The sequence below is a fragment of the Peromyscus leucopus genome, unplaced genomic scaffold, assembly GCF_004664715.2.
Source record: "Peromyscus leucopus breed LL Stock unplaced genomic scaffold, UCI_PerLeu_2.1 scaffold_300, whole genome shotgun sequence".
NCBI lineage: Eukaryota > Metazoa > Chordata > Mammalia > Rodentia > Cricetidae > Peromyscus > Peromyscus leucopus.
This window is the reverse complement of record NW_023505179.1, coordinates 78,803-99,409: the sequence shown is the minus strand read 5'-3', so window position 1 is coordinate 99,409 and position 20,607 is coordinate 78,803. Positions and strand designations below refer to the sequence as shown.

The window sequence follows — 20,607 nt, the reverse complement described above, 5'->3', positions numbered from 1 at the left end:
CCTGCCACAGGGTCTCTGTGTCCGCTGTGTGAAAACCTCCTGAGTTCCATGTGGTAGTTCACATCTTCCTGTACCTCACTTACCTTGTTAAAAAAAAAAATGTTCTTCAACAAAATATTAATTTTTTCTGAGACAGGGTTTCTCCGTGTAGCTTTGCACCTTTCCTGGATCTCGCTCAGTAGACCAGCCTGGCCTCGCACTCATAGAGATCCGCCTGGCTCTGCCTCCCAAGTGCTGGGATTAAAGGCGTGCGCCACCACCGCCGCCGCCGCCGCCACCACCACCACCACCCGGTGCAAACTATTAATTTGAAAACAGGGTGGAGACGTAGTTCAGTTGGCACAGCACTTGTCTCCCATGCCTGAAGCTCTGGTTTGATCCCCAACACTGCATAAAGTCAGGTGTGGTGGTGCACAACCGTAATCCAGCCCTTAGTGGGTGGAAATAGGATGAGCATTGGTTCAAGGTCAACCTCAGTTTGAGGCCACCTTGGACTACAGACTGTAGGAGACCCTCCTTCTCAAAACAATAATAATTTGTTTAAAAAAAAAAAAAGCAAACACAATAAAACCAGCAATGACTCTTTTGCTCTTAAAACAGCCAAATCCAGATTAAAAGACAGGATTGAGGTAGAAACCATCCATTCCCACTTCCAAATGTGAGCAAGGCAAGTGGCTTGTGTCAAACTTTAGTGCTGAATAACAGCAAATGAATAATTAAATAATAATAAAAATAACACCCCCACCAAAGATTTAAAACTACTCAGCTATTAAAATGAGTGAAAGGCTTAGAGCACCACATGGATTCATTTCAAAAATCTAAGGCAGAGAAATCAAAAGATGGGCCAAAGGGTTCACTGGAGCTGCGGGAACCTCCCTGACTTGAAAACTTGATCCCCAGATGTAGAGCCAGATGCCCAGCCACAGGGTAACAGAAATGCATGGGATACACCTTCACCATCACGCCCCCTCCCCACCAAAATCCCCAAACCCACCAAACAGTAACAAATCCATCAAGAACAAATTGATAGCCAGCGGTGGTGGCACACGCCTTTAATCCCAGCATTCGGGAGCAGAGCCAGGCCGATCTCTTTGAGTTCAAGGCCAGCCTGGGCTACCAAGTGAGTTCCAGGAAAGGCGCAAAGCTACACAGAGAAACCCTGTCTCGAAAAACCAAAAAAAAAAAAAAAAGAAAGAAAGAACAAATTGATGTTACATCGGACAGTTGCAATCCACAACTTGAGAGGTAGAGACTCACCTTGAGGGCACCTAACCTAAGGTGCCAATCCCAGACTGTAGCCTTGCCTTGCCACTCTCACCACATCCTTCTATCCATCAGGAGCTTTAGGTTGGTAACACCATACTTCAGAGCGGGCGGTGGTGGCGCACGCCTTTAATCCCAGCACAGGTGGATCTCTGTGAGTTCGAGGCCAGCCTGGTCTCCAAAGCGAGTTCCAGGAAAGGCGCAAAGCTACACAGAGAAACCCTGTCTCGAAAAACCAAAAAAAAAAAAAAAAAAAACACCATACTTCAGAAACCAAACGGAAGACAGCTGTTCTCACAAGAAACCAACAACCCCCATCTTTGATTTGAAGACATTTATAGGATTCCTTAACACACATACACACACAACACACACACACACACACACACCACACACACTAAAGGAATGACAGTCACCAGGATTGTGTGAGTAAGCCAAGGACAGTCTGATCACACAGAAACCTTCCTGAAGATGGCTCTCTGCACAGGCTGTCACACTACGGTCTGTGTCCACTTCTCCATACAGGACTTCTCATCCAAGTCCAGGGTATGCCATGGTAGGTCAGGAACTCTTAGTGTTCCTCAAACCCGCTGTCTGCAAACATAGCCAGGACAAAGTGCTCAAATGAAAAATGGGCAACCTCAAAGCTCAGATAATAAGTCTACAGGAGGCTCAGGTGCAAGGCCATATCTGATGGAGTTTTTCTACCGAGCCCTTGATACCTCATTTACGGTAATGAAGGTTCAGAAACACCAGACACTGAACCTCCTCTCCCCCAGCCTCTCTCTGCATGTGCAGTTGCGGTTGAGATGAAATCTCACACTACAGCCCGAGTTGGCCCAGAACTTACTATGTAGACAAAGTCAGCCTCAAACTCACCGCAGTCATCCTGCCTCAGCCTTCCGAGTGCTGGGATACCAAGCATGACCCGCCAAGCTTTGAAAACAGTAGAAGTAGTAGCAGTTCTTCTAAAAGGTCTCCTATAGTCCAGGCTGGCTTCAAACTTACTTTGTAGCCAGAGATGACCCTAAACTTTTTATTTTCAATTATGTCTGTGTACCTACATGTGGGGTGTGGCCAGATCCCCTGGAGCAGTACAGATGGATGTGAACTGTCTGATACATGCTGCTAAGCCATCTCTTCAGCCCCCGACCTTGATCTTCTGATCCTGTCTCCAGTTCCCCGGTGCTGGATTACTCAGGTGTGCACCCCACAGAGCACAGTATTTCTAAAACAATATTAGAGCTGGGGAGACGGCTCAAGTAGAGTGGATACCTAGCATGCTCCATGCCCCAGACTGGGTCCCCAGCACTGCATATGATAATAGTAGTAGTAATAATAATAATAACAAAACAATAATATAAATAGGTATGGGAGTGCAAGCCTGGAATCCCAGCACTAGGATGTTGGGAGATAGAGGTAGGATAAGAAGCACAAGGTCAGCCATGGCCACAGAGCAAGTTTGAGGTCAGTCTGGACTACTTGAGACCCTGTCTCAAAGAAATTTTTTTCATCGAAATAGTATTAGGACCAGACATGGTGCTGCACACCTTTAATCCCAACACTCAGGAAGCAGAAGCACACTGATCTAAGTTCAAAGCCAGCCTGGTTTGTACAGTGAATTCCAGACCTGCTAGGGCTACAGATACCCCGCCTCAAAAAAACAAAACAAAACAAAACAAAAAGCTTAACAATAGGAGAGTTCTAAGGTTCATGATCCAAATCTGACCAGCATTAGCATTCCAAAAAACACACTGGACAGCAAAGTCATCCTGCAAGAAGTCAGAAACTAAGGTAGATGGGAGTCCTAGAACTGAGCGGCGTTCTGACTGAGGTAGCATGCCATTAACTAGCATAAGTGCCAGCATTATTATTGTCCTCACACGCTCTATGAAAGACACATTTTATCTGTGTCCAAACACAGCAACTTTTCTGAGAACTGGAACATGAAATGGATTTAGTAATTCAGGCCTTACTGAATACTAAAAGTAAAAAGAAACAGGAACCTCTCTTTCTGAGAAAAAAAAAAAAAAAAAAACAACAAATAAATCAAACAAAGGATCACTTCAGCAGTGTTGTATGTGCTGATTCTCCATCACAATCACCCTGCTGAGGCTTTAGGGAGAGATAAAACCTAAGCAACAGACCCAGAGGGGCACCCACTGGACATGAAGACCACCCACTGGACATGAGGGCACCCGTGCTCGGTTTCCTTTGGATCTAATCATCCAGAGGAGTACTGGTAGTGTGTCCCAGGCCTGCCTATCTAGTCATTTACATGTAATTGCCTGAGTTCACCTGCAAAATACCCCCAGCCTGGGGCTTTGTTTAAGTGGGATTCAAGGGCCAGATTGCAAATGGCGAGGCCACAAACCAAGGTGAGAAAGAAAGTGGTGGCCGGTGTTCTGGGTTGTCTTAGCTAGGGTCCCTATTGCTGTGATGAAACACCAGGACCAAAAGCAACTTGGGGAGGAAAGGGTTTATTTCAGTCAGCTCCATATGACAGTTCATCATCCAAAGCAGTGAGGGTACAAACCTGGAGCCGGAAGCTGATGCAGAGGCCACGGAGGGTGCTGCTTGCTGACTTGCTCCTCATGGCTTGCTCAGCCTGCTTTTAATAGAACCCAGGACCACAGCCCAGGGATGGCCGCCCACCACGGGCTGGGCCCTCCCCCATTGATCAGTAATTAAGAAAACGCCCCACAGGCTTGCCTACAGCCCAACCTTATGGAGACGTTTTCTCAATTGAGGCTCCCTCCTCTCTGAAGACTCTAGCTTGTGTCCAGTTCATATAAAAACTAGCCAGCGCATGATCCGATAAAATTTGTCACTGAAACAAAAACCCTTGTTTGTTACAGGAAAAGGGGGGGGGGGAGCAAAGGAAGAATAATGCAACACTTATTTAAAAATATAAAATTTATTCATAGTCAGTAAGACAGTTCACTTCCTGTACAGGGTTTTACTCCTGAGCTAACAGCCTCGAGAGCTCACAGCGTAATATATTGCTATCAAATATTGCTCATGCTATTGGACTCAGAGAATGCTAGTTTTCCCTTTAAAAAGGTTAAGGCTCAGTTTCCAAAAGGTAATTAAACCACTTAGTTTTCTGCTTAAAAGGCTGGGAACGCTTGGGACTAAATCACTACAGTGAGGTGGGTGGGGCGGGAGGCAAGCTCCTTCATACTGAAGATAGTGTGATTGTTTCTTTAAAGGCTCCTTCCCTTTGAAAAACATGTTTTGCTACAAAAAAGAAAAAAAAAAGACAAAGGAGATCTCTAGCATACAAACAAGAAAAACTAACGGTGCTTTTCCCACTGTGGCTGGATGAACCGAGTTGTGGGAACAAACACCACTCCTACACGGTTCTTAATCGAGTCTAACCAATCAACATCTCTCTCGTAACACTCGAGGAAAAAATCATTTCCATTCCATTCCTTTCAGTTCAGGTGACCACAAATTGGTCCTTTCCCCTAAAAATAACCCTCCATTTTTCCTTCAGCCTTAGAGCAGAATGCAGCCATAGTTGTGGCCATCATGGGAAGGCGCTATGGTGTGATCCCACCACTTACAGCACTGACGCCGACAGGTAGGGGTGGCGGCACCTGCCTGGAATCCTAGCACTTGGGCAGTGGATCCGGGACCAGTGAAGAGTTCCCGGCCAGTCCTGGGTGAGTTTGAAGCCAGCCTAGGCTACATAAATAAGACCCTATCTCAAAAAAATAAAATAAAATAAAAGAAATGAAAGGGAGACAGAATCAAATTACAGAGTGTGGAGCTGCTTTTGAGAATTACCTTATTAACAAGCTCCAAACACGCTCTAGAAGCACTGGTTTGCAGACAAAGATTCATTCAATCATCAATGACACGCCATTTTACAAAAGGCAGAATCTGCTTCCACTCAAGAATCCGCCTGACAATTCATTGAACCAACACTATAACAAAAATGTCAAAAAGGGGGCACCCCCCCCCAACCCCTGCACCTGTGGGTTCTGCCTCTGGTGTGAAAGGTAGAGACAATCAGCCGGTAGAAAAGATTAACAATAAACAAGCAAAAAACAGTACAACAAACGATGTTATAAAATTTCCCGTCTGAAGGCCAGCTCTGGGAAGCCAGTTCATCCACGGCGCCTCAGTCCAGCTCCAGGTTGGGAGAGCCATTGCCCACAATCATCTTGCTGTAATTCTTCTGCTGTTCTTCCTTGAAGGTATCTTTCACCTTTGCCCTCTTCAGTCCTCCGTCCCTATGAACAGAAAGGCACACATAGCAAAGATACTCTGCCAGGGAAGAAATGGGGCCATGTGGTAACACGTGCCTCATGTACCAGGACACTTCATAGACGCAGGAAGAGCAGGTTCTGGCCTCTCTCTACAAATGACCAAGTGTGTGTTCCTTTGAGCAATGGACACGCTCTCTGAGCTTGGTAAAAACGGAGCACATTACTGCCTGCGTGCCATTTCTGCCTAAAGAGGCAGACATTTTCTGGCGCTGGGAATTGAACCCAGGGCTTTGTGCATGCTAAGCAAGCGCTCTACCACTGAGCTACACCCCTAGCCTTCTTCTGTTGTTTCAGAAGTTAGAGCTGTTGTATTCAATATTTAAACAGAAACAAGGATTATTAAAGCCAAGATGTTTCTTCAGATTCTTTCCTTGGAAAACCCAACATTGGTTTTTCATTGGCTGTGGCTTGCTGAGAAACCCCGTGAAAAGTTGTAAACACACACACATGAAATGATGAGAGTGTTGTTATCCATGCATGAGTTATAAACACAGGCTATTTTCTTTAAAATAAATTATTTAATAATTATTCGAATCTAACCCTATGTTTAACAATTTTATTTTTATTCAAAACATATGTATACTTTTATACTCCAAAGCAGATTCAAGATAAAACAAGCAACACAATTGTAAGCTGCAGTTGACCAGGAGTTGGCACAGTAGAAACAGCCTTCCTCCACTCAAAGCTTTGAACTCTCTCCAGGGCTGTGAACCACAGACCTCTCTGTGTTATAAGGTAAGGGCTCTGAGTGTCTTTCCTTCTTTGGACACAAGGAGACTGGAAAGAGACCGGGCTACCAGGGACTGCTCCTCCCCCATTACAATACTGTGGATTCTAACTCCTAGGGGGAGGGGGCTGAGAACTTGCTTACTTTCTATGTGGACTGTTGAACTTTAGCCCAGTTAGGCAAGTTCTAACAGTGCCGAATGATCATGGGTTACACAGTGAACCCAATGCCACCGGGACAGGACTTGACCTTCAGACAGGCACCTGCCTGACGCCAGTACAATGTTCTGAGAATGGACCACTGTTCACAGACTTTTTCAGAGGGTCGGGTATGGGAAGTTCCCATGAAATAAAACTGTAGGTTGTGGTCGGGTCCTAAGAATTGTACACACAATCCTCTTTTCTCCAAATGAACCACCTCTAATTATCTGTAGCATTTACACGGATTTTGAGTCGTGAGAAATAGAGGAGAGAGAAGAAGGACCTTTTTCTTTTTTCTAAGGCCTGAACTAAACTGGACAGTAACACAGACGCACTGCTTCTGATGTTAATAATGCCGTTCTTAAATCTCCTGGTACCAAACCCCCGAGAGCCACCCCAGCTATGACCTCTCACCTCTAGAGGTTTCAAGGTTCTATCAGACTCTCCCCACTTCAGTCACGGCATATCTCAGCTCTTTAGGAAGGCGTGGCCACATGATAGTCAGCTTTAGGATCACACAGCAAAAAGCCAGGCATGGTGGTGTACGTCTTTAGTTCCAGCACTCGGGAGGCGGAAGCAGGTAGATCTGAGTTTGAGGCCAGCCTGGTCTACAAAGTGAGTTCTAGAACAGTCAGGGCTACATGGAGAAACCTTGCCTCAAAAAAACCAAAAAATTAAAATTAAAAATACCACCTCCCTGTCCCCACCCCCCTAAAAAAAAACACAGCAGTTCTCATTCGTCTGCAAAGAAATCAGTCTAGATGTGTTCACTCACACTCAGCAGGTGAGTGAAAATATACCTGGAAAGGCAGGAAGGCTTTTCCCTTTTGGAAAAACAGGCCAGGTAGTTAAAAGGAATATTGTTTATAAAATGGCATGTGATTCAGTAAAAGGAAATGGAAATTCACAAAGGATTTGTTTTGGTGTTTTGTTTCTGTCAGACAAGGTCTTACTCTGTTGCCAGGATGGCCTGAAATTCACTATTCAGCACAGGTAGGCCTGGAACTCATGGGAATCCTCCTGCCTCTGTCTCCTAATACTAGGACTAGAGGTGAAGACCATTGTTGATAGAATCTGACAGTGAGTCTACCCTGTGGCTGACTGCCTGTGCTTGCTCTCTCTCTCTCTCTCTCTCTCTCTCTCTCTCTCTCTCTCTCTCTCTCTCTCTCTCTCTCTCTCTCTCTGCTTGCTTCTCTCTCCCTGCCTGAGACCACAGAGCCAGCCACAGGCTTTTCGTGACAGCTTCAGACAGGGCTAGCATGCCGGGTAAGAGGAAGCGCTGGGAAAGGTTTTAAGAAGAGAAAAAGAGGAAGACAGCTACACACGTGAACCTGAAGAGTCACTAAGACACTTTTCGCCTCAGGCCTAGAGTTTTGTGATTACTGTGTTTGCCAGGTTAACATCTCCAGATTAGATTGCAGGATGTAAAATGCTTATCTAGCCTGCAGCTTAGAACAAGTCGGCTGCTGTCAGTCAAGAATTCACACTTCCAGGGACTCATCTGGCATATACTTTCACCTCCCACCAATATCCAAAGTTTGGCTAGTTAGCATACTTCTAAATGACTTTTTTCCTATAAAAATGAGTGTCAAAAAAGCACAGTGTTTGCCAGAAATAGGCTGGGTGGTATAAATTAACTGGTTTCAAGAGAGGTGAATGGGCAAAATATATTTTAGTGACATGCCCTACTATTGGATAAAGGAATATAAAATGCTAGCCAGCCCATCTTTAAAGACGTAGCCCCTAGGGCTGGAGAGATGGCTCAGGGGTTAAGAGAGCTGACTCTTTCTCCAGAGGACCTGAGTTCAATTCCCAGCACCCACATGGCAGTTCACACCTGTCTGTAACTCCATTTTCAGGGGACCCTGACATGCATGGCAAAACCACAAATGCACACAAGAATAAAATAAAATATATTTAAAAAAAAAAAAAAAGATGTAGCCCTAAATAATCCTGGGCCCCTACACTGAGGATGTTCTTGGTTGCTATTAACACAGAAATCAAATCCTAGAACAACACTACAATTGCCTCAATTGAACTCATCATATAAAGTGTTTTTGAAACATCCAAAAAGGTCATAGAGATTTCACTGAATTTGCTGAACTTGACATACAGACCATTTGATGACAGCCCGCTCATACAAGGATCGACCTCCTACTACACGGTGGGTCTAGTTAACCCTCACTGTTCACTGCTTTACTCCAAATATTTCTATCCTCACTCATACAAGGATCAACCTCCTGCTACACGGTGGGTCTAGTTAACCCTCACTGTTCACTGCTTTACTCCGAATATTTCTATCCTCACAAATTTATAGATTGAAGGCAAACTCCCAGGGTGACCATATTTGACAATGAGGACTTTAGAGCATCATTAGGGTCAGGTGAGGTCAAAAGGATGGGGCCCTTAGAATGAGGTTAGCGCCCTCATAGCAACAGGCACGAGAGAACTTGCTCTCTCCGGGCTTGAACAAAGAGAAGGTCATGCAAGAAATGGAGAAAGCAACCTTCTGAAACACAGGGAAGAACCCTCAACAGAGACTGGCTGTGCAGCATCGAAGCTTAAACCTCTAGCCTTCAGAACTTAGAGAAAACAAATTCTGTGAAGACACCACTCTGGTAGTGTTATGGCAGCCCAAGCTTCACCAAAATACTCCACTTCCTTTCTTCCAGTTCTTAAGTGTTCTGATACAGTTACAGTGAAACACAAACAGCCCCGCCCCCCCAAGCCAAGCTCCCTTTCTCTCCTTCTTCTTCAGTACAAGAACTCTCATCTTACCTAAGAACATGGTCATCCAGAGCAAACACTGTATCACCCAGTTTCCTTTGCAGTTAACCGCTACCCCAAGACTTGCAGCAGAGAGATAACAAGTCTAAGTTATGTGTGCAATTTCTAGCATGTGCACCTATGGAGACAGGTGTGTCCCTTTTCAAAGGCCCCCAGCGGCCATTTGCTGTGCACACGTGGGCCATGAGTTAGAAGCACCTATTGAGGTTGTATAGGAATAAAGGAGAAGCATTAGCCAGCCTGGACTCTGGTGCTTAAGTGGAGAGAGTAAAGCCTTTACCCTATTTAAGTCTTTGTGACGTACTTCTTGCTAAGTCTATAGCTAACCAGTGCGGTTTTGTTGAATACACAGAGAGTGCTTCTGGGAGGACTCTTACCAGGGAAGTTCAGTCAGCCCCCCTTGGACAGCGATGGCCGATTTAACCCTGTTTGCAAACTGCACCGCATCCTCTCCTTCCTGGGTAAATGAAAAAGTTACACATCTTGAGTATGAAGTTTTTAAACACCTTAAAATGTCTCGTAATCATTTTTATTTGTTTTATAGAACTAAATACATTACTAAGAAACAACCCTTTCATTACGAATGAAGAAAAGCATGATGGAGGAATGGAAAGACCCAAGGCTTTAGGCAAAGGTTTTCTTGCCTTTATCTAATTAAATAAGCATCAAAGACTGGAAGTTATCTCAGTAATACCTCTCTGGTCATGGAGGCATGTACCACACATCGCAGACGATGGCCCAGCTGGTCATTTCGAAGCAAATAGCTCACCATGTTGTATTTACTACTGTTCCAGAATGCGTCACCAAACTGAGGGTTATACTAGAGAAAATGAAAGACAAGACATTCCAGCCATGAATTCCATGCCGGCTTCTCTCACCCAAGTCAGTGTTTTTCAGGCGGTAAGATAAATGAACCTATCAGTCCCCAGGAGAATTTACTTCACTTGATAGAATTTTTCACAAGAACTAAGCAGTAGAGTCCAGAGTGCTAACTACAAAAGCTGTTGATATGACTCCGCACTTAATTAGAAAGTTGATAAAAGCAAGGATCAATCAGATTTGCCCACCACTACATCCTGAGTATTAATATAACCTCTGCTGCATAGTCATGTTGTCTGTCCGTCTGTCCATCTTCCTATATATGCATCTACCTATCTCTGTATCTAAGTGTCTCCTGTGTACATATCATCTACCAGCTCTGTATGCATGTATCTATTGCCTGTCCAGACAGAATGAGCACAAATGTACAATGTAAAGACCCAAAGAAGCTAAATACACAAATGTTCTTCACTCTTGCACATTTTAAATTTGTAACAATATCAAATAAAGTTAACCATCAAATGCTCCCCCCTTTAAGACTCAGACTTTACCTTTATTGCCACTGGATATATGGTCCCTCCAATTTCAAAGCTTCCCTTTTTAAACATCATGACTGAAGTATTATTGATGCAGGTACCTGGCAGAGGAGATGTGGAAGGGAGTCGCTTTTTAAAAACAAATTTTAGAGGGAATTGCTCTAAAAATTATTACATTTTTATGTGGGTGCATGTGTTTGGAGGTCAGAACAACAAAAGGGAGTCATGCCTCTTGTACCTGTGGATCCCAGAAACTGAACTCAGGTCATCAGGCTTACAGGCAAGCCCCCTACCTACTAAATCATCTCGCTGGCCCAGGAAATAATTTTCTATACTCTAAAACATCATCAAGGCTGCAGATACTTTAGGGCTGCTCCACAAGTCAACCCTTGCTTTAAAAATACTTTACAAGTTTGGATCAATTTTAACAGCAAACTTTCACTTTGCCACTAAACGCTCAGCAATAACCCCATCACAGCAATTGACGATTTAATACATGTAAAGAATAATTCCTACAAAGTCATAGACCATGCTGTTTAATACCCCTATGGAAAAATTGCTTAAAACTCAAATAAGTGCCAGGTGGTGGTGGTGCACACCTTTCATCCCAGCACTCAGGAGGCAGAGGCAGGTGGATCTCTGTGAGTCTGAAGCCAGCCTGATCTATAGAGAGAGTTCTAGGACAGCCAGAGCTTTACACAGAGAAACCCTGTCATCAAAAAGCAGGAAAAGAAAAGGCACCCGTCCCTTCCTCTCGGAGTGCCAAACCTAGAGTGCTCCTCAGATGGTTGGCGACATCAGCTGTAGCTTGGCAGGCAGTCTCTTACCTTCAGGGAAGATTAATATGGGCAACTTTTTCTTATCAGCGACATGTTCTTTCAATCTGTAAGGGAAAATAAAGGATCTGTGAGTCGATCTTGAGAAACAAGAGACAGGGAGAGTTTTTGTTTGTCACATCCTCTAGCAGGAAGAAAAAGTCATAAGAGAAATAAGGGACAAAGAGAAAGGGATGAAGGGCAGAGGGGATAAGGAGATCGGCACGCTTTTTTCATTTCCTCTGGAGTGAGTGGGTTTGGGTCTGTCTGGGACAGGTGACAGGGTCTCATTAGCTCAGGCTGGCCTTGAACTCACTACACAGCCACAAATGTTTACTCCTGACCTCCTGTTTCTACTCTCCAACTCCTAGGAGTACAGGTATGCACTACCAAGTCCAGCTCTTCTGGCTACTCTTAGATTTCTAGATAGCCAGGTGCCGTGAGCACTCCGCCCTTCTGCTCCATGTTGATAATTCCTTGTGTGAAAAAACATGGGAGTTCTGGTGGCGCACGCCTTTAACCCCAGCACTTGGGAGGCAGAGGCAGGCAGATCTCTGTGAGTTCGAGGCCAGCCTGGTCCACAAGTAAGTTCCAGGACAGCCAGAGAAACTGTCTGGGGGGGGGGGCGATTCTGATCATGCTTGATCTGTCTGCATTATGGTTATTAAGTAAGAAACTCCTCTGATGAATCAGGATGATGAACTTTCCTATGCAATTAAACACCGTAGCCAGGGATAGTAATCCCGGTGCTCAGGAGGATGAGGCAGGAGGCTAGCCTAGCACAAGTAAGTCTAGCCTAGGCGCCACAGAGAAGGAAAGGCGTTTCATGAGGAACACCTGCATGTGAGCACAGCCTCTTCAGGGAAAGCTTTTCCTCAGCTTTGTTCCTAGTGAGTTCATCTCTATGGAGCCCCAGAAAGACACTCCCTCCCTCCCTCCCTTTCTGTGAAGACCTGCTGTAGTTTGGAGGTACTCCCTACAACCATGTGTTCACGGTTCAGCTGCCGCCTGTGGCACTAAGGAGCCGCGGAGCATGCTCTTGGTGGAAGACTGAGACCCTGGCCCCTCCACTCTCTCTTGCTTCCCTGTCGCCATGAAGTGAACAGATTTCCTCTGCCACAAACTTGGAGTTTATTGTACAGTCACGAGCCCAAGCACAAGAGCCGAGGAACCACACACTGCTTACCCCGAAACCAGGAGCCAGAATCAACCCCTCCCTACTAAGCTGATTGTGCTTTGTGATGGTAATAGGAAGGCACAGCAGTGGTTATCAGCTCTCTGGTAACTAGATTCGGAGTGGCAGTGGCCATTCAGCAGAAAGAAAAAAAAATTCATTCAGCAAATAAATTATCGGTATTTTTCTCTAAGTTCTCCAGTGGTAATTTTAAACTTTTAAAAGTTCAGTGATTGTACTTGAGTCACAGCAAAACAGACATCTGAGCTTTCCAGTCTTTTTATATGCAGCCACACATCTCCCTGACTACAGAACTACTACTTCAGTCCTATTGATGACTCCAGAAAAATAGAGTTTTGCATGATTTTGTTTTCATTTTAAGTTTGTTTTTTTTTGTTTTGTGTTTTGTTTTGCCCTTTGGCCAAATGATCCAAGGCAATCAGCTTCTCTGTTTACTCCAATGAAGGCCAAGGAACTGCACTGTTTACCTCTTAGTAACCAGGTGTCGGTCCTTCATTTCTGAGCGCTCAAACCAGACGTGTGGACAAGCCTTAACCATGGCTCTCTGAATGACCCCCATCAATCCACCATGAACCTGTCCAACCTAGAAGAATCAGGAGAGACAGAAAAACATAAAGATATAGCTACCGAAAACCTGCCAGGGGTCTTGTCAGAGAGGGAATCCTATTCTCCACTCAGAGAGAAGACCGGCTGCCTTTTACTGACAGATAAGTCTAAATCTAGTCAAGGCATCTGCAAAGCCCAGTGCAAGCCAGAACGTGCTCTTCAGCAGCTAAAGTCTAGCTGGACACTACAGTCACTTTGCTCCACTCGCTGTCCTAGAACTCTGAAAAACAGAGACACACACCTTTAATCCCAGGAATTGATGGCAGAAGCAGAAAGGTATTTAAGGCATGAGGATGAGGAACTAGAGCTGGTTAAGCTTTTAGGCTTGGAGCAGCACAGTTCTGCTTCTCTGATCTTCCAGCATTCACTCCAATAACTGGCCTCAGGTTTGATTTTATTAATAAGACCATTTAAGATTCATGCTACACGTGTGCATTTTTTAACCCTCAAGAAGAAATAACCAAGCAACAACGTCAGGAACCTACAAAGAGACCAACAATATTCTGAGGTCTTCGGTTTCAAATGTATTACCATCAATTCTTTGTTGGCCAGAGCACAGGAGAAATAGTGGGTGGTCTCAGAAACACAAAATCCTAGTTAAACAGTTTCTGTGGTTTGAGCACATCCCCCGGAATCCATGGACTAGAAACTGAGTCCCGTGCAACAGTACTGGAAAAGGACCTAATGTGAGCAGTCTGGACCACAACAGCTCTGCTCAATGAACAGTTAGAGCCATTAACAAAAGGGCTCTTGCTGAGGCTGGAGAGATGGCTCAGCAGCTGAGAGCACTTGCTGCTCTTGCAGAGGACCTGGGTTTGGTTCCCAACACCCACACGGCAGCTAACCACTGTCTAGTTATAGTGAACTCACTGCCTTTTCTGTCCTCCTAGGGAGTTGCATGCCTCTGATGCACAGATGTGCATACAGGCAAGACTTTCACATATAAAATGAAAATAAATATCTCCACAAAGTGCAATGCTCTTGGGAGCAGACCTCCTTTTGTAATTCCAGGCCTTCTGACATGTGAAGACAGTACAATCAGATCTTTGCTAGACATCTTGACTTTAGATCTTCAGCCTGCATGGTGAGCCAATAACTTCCGTTCCCCCACAAATTATCCCATCGGCAATACTCTGTTAGGTCAGCACAAGATGGACCTGAGATAGGCAGATCAGCTGCCTAGGTCTCCACCTCCCCTACCTACAATGAAATCTCAGGCTTGACTTAACTGCATCATAGAGAAAATCAAATATGTGCATGTCCACATACACAAAAGTGCATGTCCACACACAAAAAAATGCTGATGTGAATGTCCAGGCCCGTTCGGGGCCTCTACTGAGGGCTTCATTGGGTGGGCTTTAGGGAGGGTACCTAAATACTGAGATTATATTCAAAATTGTGTTTGTATGACACATATGTGTGTTTTTTCCAGTTTTATTTTTCAAAGTATGTAACTATCAATTGATTCCCAATCTACCAAAAGATAAACAACCAATTCCTATCTCTTTTCCTGAAGATGACAAAAGATTCTTTAGGTTCAAGAAAAGCTCACTTAAATTAATGATGTATTAAAAAAAGGACTTGTCTAAGAGTTATCTATTCTCAGTATTTTATTTCACTTATTTATTTACTTTGGTAGGGAAATGAGTATGTGTGTCAGGGTCTCACTGTGCAGCCCTGACTGGCCTGGAACTTGCCATATTAGTCCAGGTTGGTCTCAAACTTACAGCTATCCTCTTGCCTCTCTTCCTCCGAGTGCTAGGATTATAGGAATATGCCACCATGTTCAGGTTGTACTTTTTTTTCCCTGGTTTTTGAGACAGGGTTTCTCTGTGTCCTGGATCTCACTCTGTAGACCAGGCTGGCCTCGAACTCACAGAGATCTGCCCAGCTCTGCCTCCCGAGTGCTGGGATTAAGGGCGTGCGCCACTACTGCTCGGCCTCAGGTTGTACTTTTTTATTTAGACTTTTTTTCCCCCGCTTTTCTGGCAGTGCTGGAGACAGATCGGGGCTTACATGTGCTAGACAAGTATTCTACCACTGAGCCACGTCTGAAGCCACTGACTTAAGCAAACATGTAGCAGTAAGTGGGAATTTTTGCACAGGCCTTGCTGATCACAGAACCCACGGATAGTGAAAACTAGTGTCCATGCTGGCACTCACCACTTGCTCACTCACAGCACACACTTGACCCATAAACCTTTCCCAGAAAAGCACCCTAGGCCACCAATATCAATCTGCAGAACTGACGGGTGAACCAAACCTGACTTCTGCCTCACAGCCTGACCCACCATCCACAACCCACAGCTGTGAGATGAGGAGACAGCCCAGGACATTTAGTATCTAGTAGTCATCCTGTTCTCCACACCTCCTGAGGACACATTTAACCAGTGAGCAGAAGGGGAGCTTGAGTCAGCCTCTGGGATTCACCCAGAGGAAATGTCAAGATGACCTGTCAGAGCAACAGAAGATGCGGGGGAACCCCAGAGTGGGGCTCCTCTTCAGGCCAAGAAAGGGCAACTGTCCGTGGTTAGGGCACTGGGGACCTGGCTTTGCTGTGGGCTCCATGGTTAGGGCACTGGGGTCTTGGTTGTGCTGTGGACTCCGTGGTTAGGGCACTGGGACCTGGCTTTGCTGTGGACTCTGTGGTTAAGGCACTGGGGACCTGGCTTTGCTGTGGGACTCTGTGGTTAAGGCACTGGGGACCTGGCTTTGCTGTGGCGTGGTTAAGGCACTGGGGACTGACTTTGCTGTGGCTCCGTGGTTAAGGCACTGGGACCTGACTTTGCTGTGGGCTCCGTGGTTAAGGCACTGGGACCTGGTTGTGCTGTGGACTCCGTGGTTAGGGCACTGGGACCTGGTTGTGCTGTGGACTCCGTGGTTAGGCACTGGGGACCTGGTTGTGCTGTGGACTCCGTGGTTAGGGCACTGGGGACCTGGCTTTGCTGTGGACTCCGTGGTTAGGGCACTGGGGACTGGCTTTGCTGTGGCTCGTGGTTAGGGCACTGGGGACTGGCTTTGCTGTGGGCTCCGTGTTAGGGCACTGGGGACCTGGCTTTGCTGTGGACTCTTTGGTTAGGGCACTGGGGGCCTTGGTTGTGCTGTGGGCTCCGTGGTTAGGGCACTGCGGACCTGGCTTTGCTGTGGGCTCCATGGTTACTGGATTTTCTGCTCTTTGCTTTCTTTGGAGGCTGTGGTCAAAATCTGAGAACTGGACGGAGACACAAGTATTCTGCCTTCTTTGCCAGATCCTCATTAAAGAAACAGATTTTTTCTAATTACACTTATCTCCCTGAAGAGAGAGCTGATTGGCTGACGAGGAACTGTAAAACTCTGAAGAGGATGGCTTTAATTTCATACAGTATAATTAAACACTGTTGGCATGTTCAAATCAACTTTACAAAGTTCTGTCAAGGTGTTTTCCCGCCTTCTCTGTTAACAGCTGTTTTCTTGCACTGTTTGTTCCTGTGCAAATGTAGTGCACAGCCTATACTGCTAAGTCCAGCCAAATTCCTAATATGAAACTAACTTTCGAGTTTGCGATCCAGCAAATACACATACTTGAAATGTCATTGAGTTGCTCTTACCATGGCATAACAGCCATCCGTCGTCAAGATCAAGACATCGATGGGAGACGTATGGTTGGCAACACAAATGCCTCCCTTCTGGGGTCTGTACTGCTGCAATCAAGATAACCGTAAGTACGACACCTCGGAAAACGCTCAATGTTTTACAGAAAAGCATGTAAAGACTTATCTTACTTAGGATTTTTTTTTTAAGTTTTTAGGTACATAGGTCCCATCTTTAAAACATTATCCCCATGTAGTATGATGAGCTGTGAGGAACCATGACATTCTCTTTATAATTCATATTTTTGCTTATTTAATCACAACTATTTCGATTAATGTTGATTGATCTAAGTATAATATGCTACTTTGTTGAGACAGGGTCTCTTATAGCCCAGGCTGGCTTCAAACATCTGGTTCTCTTGCCTCAGCCTCCCAGATGCTAAGATTACTGTGTGGGCCACCACACTCAACCAACTTAAAATAACAATTTTAAAAAAATAATATAAATATTAAATTAAGAGAAAAGTATTTCAAAATCAATCACAATCATTTTAATTTAGTTGATTATTTTCCCTAGCTACTTGTATTCTCTGACTGTGGGTAAAGAGAACAGAATAAAGTGTTTCATCTTAGGAACTAAGTAGAGAATTTTAGACAAGGAGAGACTAAGTGTGGAAAACAGGCCTCTGCCTCTGCCGTACCCCAGGACTGCCAGCAGCAGCTTTGTGGGAGCCCACAGAGGTTTCCTAGTGAGAGCTGAGCTTGCTTTACCCAGCAGGGATGCATAAGAGGATGATTGGACCACGGGCCTGGGTACCAGGTGTTTGGAAGGGTCTACACTTGGCTGTATCTAGCAAGGGGGAGGTCTCTGCCTCACTCCATGGCATTGTTATAAAAGCCCCTTTTGAATAAAGTTCTGGGCCAGTGAATAAGGATCCAGGTCCTCTTGAAGCTCTCCTGTGTTTCTGTTTTCCCTCTTGTCAACTAGGTCTCTCTTTCTACCAAATATCTCTTATCCTCTCTCCTCCTCATAGGACCCTGTAAAAGGTGGGGGCTGGTCCCCACACAGCATCTTCAAAACTGCGCCAGCTCAAAACCTGACTTTGAATCTGTACCACCCTTAGCAACCAGATCCAGAGTTCCCATCATTCATCTGTCTATCCCATGGGATGGCAGTGTCCACCCCCCCAGGAGTAACCTATGAGAACTTTACCCCCACAGCACACCATAACTGCCCATCAATGAACACTACTCTGTTAATTTTTGTCTTCCTTCTGAAAAACCAAGCAATGATGACCACAGACTTCCCAGGTCGGGGCAGCCACGGCAGACACTCACTTGTTATGATAATGAATGGTGCCGGATAGGGACCGAACACAGATCCTACAGCAGGTCAGATGCACCAGTTCACTCAGCCAGCTTTTGAGGCTGAAAGAAAAAGAAACCCTTCTGTTATTTTGTTCTGGGTACTCATAAGAAACACAATGAAAGCTTCAATGTGCGGCTCACAGCAGCATCCCATGTTCTGCTTCAGCAAAGAGGGGTTCTTGCCAGCTCATCTATGCATTTGCCAGGCCAACATGAACCAGGAGAATTAGACACAATTCTAGCAGGAAGGAGCCCCCACCCGCTAGATTCTAATAAAGTCCTGAAAGACCAGCTGAGGTTTCTTTGGTCTGGACCTCCAGGCTGCCAATGTCAAAGACTATTTTTCCTTTGGTTCCCTCAGTCCACTTTCTTTCTTCCTTTCATTTCTCCTTTGAAAAAGCTACCTTTCAATTTGAACAGAGAAAAAAAAAAAAGACTATGGAGATGAATTCAGTAAGAATTCTCATAAACGGCTTGAGACCACAAAATTAATGAACCTAGAAACTAGCCAGATTCTAGCTTTGTGGACACCGTTGGGGGAGGGGGGGCGTCCTACATGAGTGGGGCTGGATGGAGGGAGACACATCACCTGCTGTCCGGGAGCTGTCCAACCAGTGTGGTTCCTATGATCAGCAAACTGATCCAATGAAAGCCAGAGTAACCCTGAAAAGAAAGAAGACTACTGCAAATCTGCCAGACAGTGGGAACAGCCTAAAGATTTCACTACTGTTAACATCTGCCAGATAGTGGGACACAGCTAAAGAATTCACTGCTGTAAACATCTGCCAGACAATGGGAACACAGCCTAAAGAATTCACTACTGTTAACATCTGCCGGACAGTGGGGACACAGCCTAAAGAATCACTGCCAACATCTGCCAGACAGTGGGACACAGCTAAAGAATGCACTGCTGCAAACATCTGCGACAGTGGGGACACAGCTAAGAATTCACTGCTGCAAACACGGACAGTCTAAAGAATTCACTACTGCAACATCTGCCGGACAGTGGGACACAGCCTAAAGAATCACTACTGCAACATCTGCCGGACAGTGGGAACACAGCCTAAAGAATTCACTACTGCAAACATCTGCCGGACAGTGGGGACACAGCCTAAAGAATTCACTGCTGCAAACATCTGACAGTTCAGCTAAAGATTCACTACTGCATAGCAAGTTCAGGGCCATCCTGGGCTTCATGAGACCTGTCTCAAAAAGCATCAAATAAGCAAACAAATTAAAAGTTCTAGTATTGCTGGGTGGTGGTGGCACACACCTTTAATCCCAGCTCTTAGGAGGCAGAGGCAGGCTGATTTCAGTGAGTTCGAGGCCAGTCTAATCTACAAAGCGAGTTCCAGGACAGCCAGGACTATTACACAGAGAAATTTTGTCTTGAAAAAGCCAAACCCCTCCAAAAAAAAAAAAAAGGTCTAATATTTCCTTCCCAAATGTCAACTCATAGTTTAGTGCACCCCGGAATCCTCGAACCCCACTTTGGAAGCACTGAGTCAAGGTCCTAGCAATAGTATATACGTCGTCCTGAATTTCACTGTTTATTCACAGCCGCAACAACTCCCAAAAGACAGTCTAAGCAGTGTTAGGACACAGGAAAACACACACACACACACACACACACACACACACACCTTGGAAACAGAACTTAGTGACTTGTGTCTGTCTATACTTAAGCAATGCTAAAACTTACAAGTAAACACATTGTCTCTTGTGCTAGATCTGAAGGAGGCCAGTATCACCCGCCTGGTCATGGAAGTGAAGTTTCGATTCATATGCCAATGGCAGCTGGCTGGTAGCAACTCCTGGAAACTATAGCTATGTCCAAGAAAATGAAAAAATGACCAACATTGTGGCTGGTACACAGGCCTGCTCCCTGCCATCACCATAAGAGACATGGCCACACTGTCATCTCCCTGACGGGTGTCATCTACTGTCTTGAGGTCATGTGCTGATGAGGCAGTATTCAAGCCTAATCAAAGGAGGATCCAGGTATGGGAATCTTTACTGAGAACTGAATGGCGCTGGGCAGTGGTGGCGCACACCTTTAATCAATCCAGCACTCGGGAGGCAGAGGCAGGCGGATCTTTGTGAGTTTGAGGCCCGCTTGGTTTACAGAGTGAGTTCCAGGACAAGCGCAAAGCTACACAGAGAAACCTGTCTTGAAAAACCAACAACAACAAAAACAAGAACTGAATGGCAGTGATAGAATTGGATGGAACAAGGACATACTACTGAATGGCTCTTCCAGTGCGGCAAGGGTCTCTGGGAACTTGTTCTCTGCTACCACCTCTCAGTTCTACACACCAAAGAGAGGCTATTCCTGCAGGCAGCTCTTCTTTAGTTGCTGCTCTGGCACATATGAAACTATTTTGTGTGTGGAGGTGAGTGCATGTTCCTGTGTGGGCATACACAGGTGGATGGAGACCAGAGTGC

The 20,607-nt window shown here is 45.3% G+C and overlaps 1 pseudogene; it reads right to left on the bottom strand.

Annotated features, from left to right (window-relative positions):
• Window positions 1–4,161: 4,161 nt before the first annotated feature.
• Window positions 4,162–20,607, bottom strand: part of LOC114695736 — a 57,650-nt pseudogene continuing 41,204 nt past the window's right edge.